The sequence below is a fragment of the Saimiri boliviensis genome, chromosome 1 (genome assembly GCF_048565385.1).
Source record: "Saimiri boliviensis isolate mSaiBol1 chromosome 1, mSaiBol1.pri, whole genome shotgun sequence".
Classification (NCBI taxonomy): domain Eukaryota; kingdom Metazoa; phylum Chordata; class Mammalia; order Primates; family Cebidae; genus Saimiri; species Saimiri boliviensis.
Genome location: NC_133449.1, coordinates 262213036 through 262219048, shown reverse-complemented (window position 1 = coordinate 262219048; position 6013 = coordinate 262213036). Strand labels below are relative to the sequence as shown.

The 6013-nt window shown below is 34.7% G+C and overlaps 1 pseudogene; it reads right to left on the bottom strand.

The window, feature by feature from the left end:
• Positions 1-2024: 2024 nt before the first annotated feature.
• On the bottom strand, positions 2025-3220 carry LOC101033039 (proteasome subunit alpha type-2-like; annotated as a pseudogene).
• Between the last annotated feature and the right edge of the window lie 2793 nt (positions 3221-6013).

Genomic DNA, 6013 nt, shown 5'->3' with positions numbered 1-6013 from the left:
GGCCACAAGTGTCAGCAGCTGCATAGTTTCTTTTCTGTTTAGCCAATTGTATTATTTAGCATAACTTTCAAAAAGAATTTAAAGTCTATTGGGTAATGATAGCCTTTAAAGTAGAATTTGCTGTAGAACCTATTGTGAAGGCAACATTTCTAATTATTACCTTTTTTATTCTAAACCGTGGAAGAAGGACCTAACAAAAAATGTCTTTCTAGAAGAGTGAAGGCCTCTTGCCAATGTTCTCTTTAATTCATGATGTGGGTTAAGAGGAGTTTTGACTGATTATGGGCCAATGTATGTACCACCAAATTTCTCACTTGCCCTTCATCTTTTATCTATTAAAGTATAAGGTTATTCATGTATAAGACTTGCTGTAAAATCCTTCACAAATAAAAGTATACTCTATAAGTGCACATAATAGATGCCCTTTTATTTCTGCTTTTCATAAAGGCATAAACAAAGAAAAAATATTCCAAGGTAAGAGTCTTGTGATAGTAGAAGTCTTGTTCCATGATCATGGGAAAAGCTGTTCATATCAAGGATGCCATCTTCCTCTGGGGAGAAACTTTTCTAGTTATTTTTACCTTAAGGTTTCCAATGGGTGTACAGTTCTAGGAGTGTGGAGAGACCCTTCTCAGTTGTGAGATTATGAATTCAAGGTTCAGGGCTCCAAAGTTTTGCTGTAGTGTGAATGGCAAAGACCGTCTTTCTCTGATGTTTTCATCAGAAGAAGATCCAATCTTTGGGTTCTAAACTGTGAAAGGATTGTCCTCAGTGAACCATAAAAAGCTTTCTTTACCTGGTGAAAATATACCACAGCATAATAATCTACTGTTATAACATCAGCCCTCTTGCATGGGAAACCTTTATATAATCAGTAAACATGTACTGAAAATGACAATTGAATGAACTCCCTTTATAAATGTTTAAATGGCCCATCAGGAAGCCAAATGTACATTACACTTTGATTGTTTTCCCAGGAATATGGAATCAAACACTGGTTTTAAACGATTTCTGCAACTTATAAGTCACCACATCAACATATTTAATTTGGATCACTTTGTCTTTTCCGTATGAGTCATGGAATGCAGAACCTTTAATAACAAAAGTTTTAAAGACTCAGGGAGGACAAAGTGGCTGTCCTGGTTCTTCAAAAGTCCATGCTTGACATTGAACTTAGGTCCTCTTGAATATCAGTTGTTTTTCCAATTTAGGTGCATAGCACTGATAACTAAAGGATTATCATAGGTAATATGACCCAGACCATGGAGTTTATCCAAACTGTTTATTTAAATCATTTTAATATTGGCTGATTTTGCATGATAATCTAGAGCTTGATTTTGAAATGTTTGTTAAATAGTAAAGGTTTAATAACATTGGATATTACAAAATAGAATCTTAGGTTACCATAAGTCACTCATTAGCCAAAATGATAATTCCAACTTATTTTGAACCAGAAAACTATTGTTTATTTACTTACATAGTGTATCTCCCATGGAGACCTGTTGAGCTTACCACTCTTCATAGCCGCAGTACAATCTCATAGAGCACCTTAGGATTTCACTGACCAATACCTAACGGCATCTAAAAGCACCTATGCTTCTTTTTTTGTCCCATGAATTTGTGAAAGTGTGCAGATCCCCCCAGCTCTAGAAGCAGTGATGTTTTTGCCAAAATCAGCATTTTGCTTTATGGAAACACAGGCAACATCTGGTAGTGAAGAGAGGAATAAGATTTGACTTAACAAAATTACTTGACAACTAAAAAATGATTTCATCACTCTGCTTTGCAATATAGTCTTCAGAAATCAACTATGACAAAAAGCAGAAAATAACTTAAAATTTTAGCAACTCCTAAAAGGCCAGAAAGTGAGTTTAGCAATTTATTAGGATATATAACTTTCATTTTAAAAACAGTCAATTTCAACCAAGTAGAAATAAGTATGCAAAAATTCTGCAAAACAAAACATACTTTAAACATGTTTAAGTAGATAATCTGAAATTCTGGATTTTTCAGTCACTTCATTGTTATGCTATGGCAGCCAAGTAATCCTTAACTTCAGTTGGAGTAAGCCTCCTAAATTCAGTTGCATTGCAGATTCCAACTTCTATGTTATCCTCTGTCATTTACCCTTCAAAGCTTTCCTTTAGGATTAAGATACAGGTATTGATCGACTTACGACCTATGCAACTTATGACCATTTGACTTTACGACCACAATTGCTAGCCACAACTGTTCCGCGTCTGGCAGCACAAACATTGCCCAGCTGGGCGTACGACAGTGTGGACCAGCTTCCAGTAGCACTACCATTTTTTACACCTGTATTTTGTATTTTTGTATGCACCTGTATTTTGTAATTTTGTATGTTTTGCAAATATTAAACCAGTTGTACTGGTAATGCAGTGTTTTACTTAAACCTGACAAATGTAAAAATAAGAAACAAAATGATGTAGAGATGATACAAATGGCATAAAATGAACAAAGAAAATTATGATATACAACAATAATGAAAGAAAATTATGATAAAATATGACTTAAAGATTTTTATAACATCATTTCACAGTACTGTACATATAGCCTACTCAACTTATGACCAAATCATGTTACGACCGGTCTGTCAGAACCAATCGTGGTTGTAAGTCGAGCACTAGCTGTAGCTGTATGAATGCCAGCTTCAAGTTCCAAATCTTCATCATGTCTTTCCTCAAGGAAAGTTTTCCCATCCACTTAGTTCTTTCTCATTGCTGTAGCTTTGCAGGCAAAGTAAGCTCTAGTTGGATCTGACTGAAATAAATATGGTCATCTCTCATTCCAACCACAAATAAATAAAGAAACTCCAAATGAACAAACACCCCCTGAGTACATTCTTACATCACAGAAGCTACTCTCTGTACCAGTTAAGCTGTGGGAATAGGTTCTTGGTATACAAGACAGCATTGTTGAACTAGTTTTTGAGCTCTGTTCACAAGCACTTTGTAACCTTGGCCCATGCCACCGTACACCAAATCTATATACTTGGTCATTGGTTCCATTTTGTATACACTTCACTCATCATACAGAATGGATTTCTGCTTTTTCTCAGTTGCTAATAACACACCATTTGCAGCTTTAATTCCCACTGACAGGGCACCTCCAGCTATAGGAAACAAAGCATATTTAATCTGGACAAGTTTACTAGAGAGCTGAATGTAGTCCGTGAAAAGCTGTAACTGCACTCTGCCATCTTTACCCAAGGATCCTCAAAAAAAGGAAAAAGCATTATTCTGATAGAGAAGAGACTCAACTTTCCAAACAAAACCAAATGAAGATAGTATGAAACCAACTGACTGTCTTTTCTTTCCCTGCTCCCCTTTTTCTTTCGTAGTTTACTTAAAAGGTAAACAAAAACCTTTTGTTATCTTTTAATGTTACATAAAAATCCTTTTTAAAAGAGAAAATCAAATTTTATGTTTCCATTAGTGTATTTTTAATGTTAAAACTAGTTTTTAAATAGCATTTTATAAATCTATTCAGCTTTAATTCGCTTGGTTATAAGGTAAGATTTTTACAAACCTTTAACAGCCCTTTACAATTTTTTTCTCAGAGCAAAATATTGTTCTAAGAAAACCCTGTTGTACTTCTATTCCAATGTTCAATTTATGAAAAAAAAACCTGAATAATTTCATTATAAATTAGGCAATATATTCACACATAGAACCTCTTATAATTCATTTTTATAAACCTTCCAAAACTTGTTCAAACTTTATTTAATTTAAAACAGTTCTCTAACCCTCCAACTTAGGCAAAAATTTACATTCCCACACACTCTCTTTTTTTTATTTTATTGCATTTTAGGTTTGGGGGTACAAGTGAAGAACATGCAAAATTGTTGCATAGGTACACACATGCCAGTGTGATTTGCTCCCTTCCTCCCCATCACCTATATCTGGCATTTCTCCCCATGCTATCTCTCCCCAACTCCCCACCCACCGCTGTCCCTCCCCTATTTTCCCCCCCAACACCCACACTCTCTTATAATCTCTTACAAAAAAACACATTTCATTCTTCTTACACACCTTGCATGTAAACCTATATTTTTCAGTAATCTCAACTATGTATTACAATGTTAACTCTTTTTTTTTTTTACAATGTTAACTCTTATCAACTTTTACTTTTGGTGAAAACCTTGATAAGTAAGGGATTTTAATTATGTACTAGGTATAGAGCTTAGGACCCAGAGAGAAATGCAGATAAATTCTTACTCTTTCCAGCATCTAACACCACATGTCCCACACCTTACCTAGCTGTAAAACAGGCAAGACGTGTAGAGTTAAGAGTCATAGTGGCATTTTATGAAGCATTTAGGAGACCTAATCACCTTTAAATTGTACTTTTCTGGCATAAATTTCTTGTCATAAATTCTTTCATGATTTACACAGGCCATGTATGACATGTTTTGACTTTCTGACTTGCCTTAAACATCCCTCTTTTTAAACAACTAGTCATTTTACTTTGGGACAAGAATTTACCATAATATAATATTCTTTCTTATATAAAATTTCCTTTCTTTATAACTTTCTCTGCATGGCTAGGGGGCATGGCTAACTCCATATATTTGCAAGTCTTATTTAGAACATAATGTCTCCAAAATAATTTGAACAATTTTCAAAAGTCAAAGCAGTTTATGATCTTAAAGCATTTAGCAAAGCTAAAATCTGAGCTATATGATTTAGACAAAATGTCTTTCTTTTGTCAATAATTTTTAAAGCTATTTTTATTTCCCAAAGATTACTAAAGTTACACAAATGAAAAGGCATTACAGTTTTTATTTTGCTTTCAAAATATTTAAGTGCTCATTTTTGTTTAAGCCAATTAATTACTTAGAGCTCTTTTATATAAACGTTACACACAACACATATATAATAACATAGACAGAAGAAGATTACTTCAGTAGATGTCAGATTTTTTATTTGCCAGTTTTTAGTTTCTTAATTGGTTATTGGCTTCAGGGTGGAGCCCTTGGAAGAACAGGGCCAGAAAAGGGTTTTCAGGTGCCTCCTGTTTTTCCCAAGGAGTTCCTGTTAGAGCTTGAATATCCACTTTTAATTAAGCTGAATTTTAACCATAGTACTCTTTAATAAAATCCTTTTAAAATTTATTATCATCTGATTTTAGTGAGGCCAGTCAATAATTCTGGCTTTTGAACTTTATTAAAGGTAACCTCCCAGGTGCTCAGAGAAAGGAAAATTTAAGATAGTTCATAGAGGAGAAGAGACAAGACAAGTTCATGCAGATATTACACCAAAAAGGACTTATTTACTAATCAGGAAATCAAACCCAGACCACCAGTGTGAAAGGCCAAAATCTTAGACACTGAGCTACAGCACAGAGCAGTCTCTACTGTCCTTCCCAAAAGGAGTAGTTCATTCTGAACTTGCAAAAGCTTTTAACTCAAGATAATTTTTAGAGCTAACTATGACATAAACCCTAAAATTTCTGTTCCCTGGAAGGCAAAGACTAAGAGAAAATACTGCCACATGGTTACAAGGTCAAGTTCCCAAGGACATAAAACAAGATAGAGGTCCAATCCAGTTTTTTTGTGTTGTTTCAGGGACCTGCAGGAAAGTTTGTTATTGACCAGCTTGCTGGGCTGTCTTGAGCAGCAAACTTACGAGGGCGTAAGTCCATGTTTTATCCTAAGGTAACCTTCAACCCAGAAAAAAAAATTCATAGCATAAATACGTTAGTTTAAGATTATCCCCTGAATTCCTTTGTGCATTAATCAAAACTTTAAAGAAGAGATAAACAGTAATTTTTGCCATTCATTCAACTGTACAGAGAAAGAGAAGCCAAAAATCTAATTGGTAAGAAATTTTTACCCTTTTGCCAGCATGCCAGGCTTCTGGGTTCCCTTTCCCTGAGGGGCCCTACTGACTCAGTTTGCTGCACCATTGTACTGGGGCCAAGCTGCATGATAAAGAAAAATTACATTTTCATGTTCTGGCCAGAGTAAAATATGTGTGATAAAATGTAGACA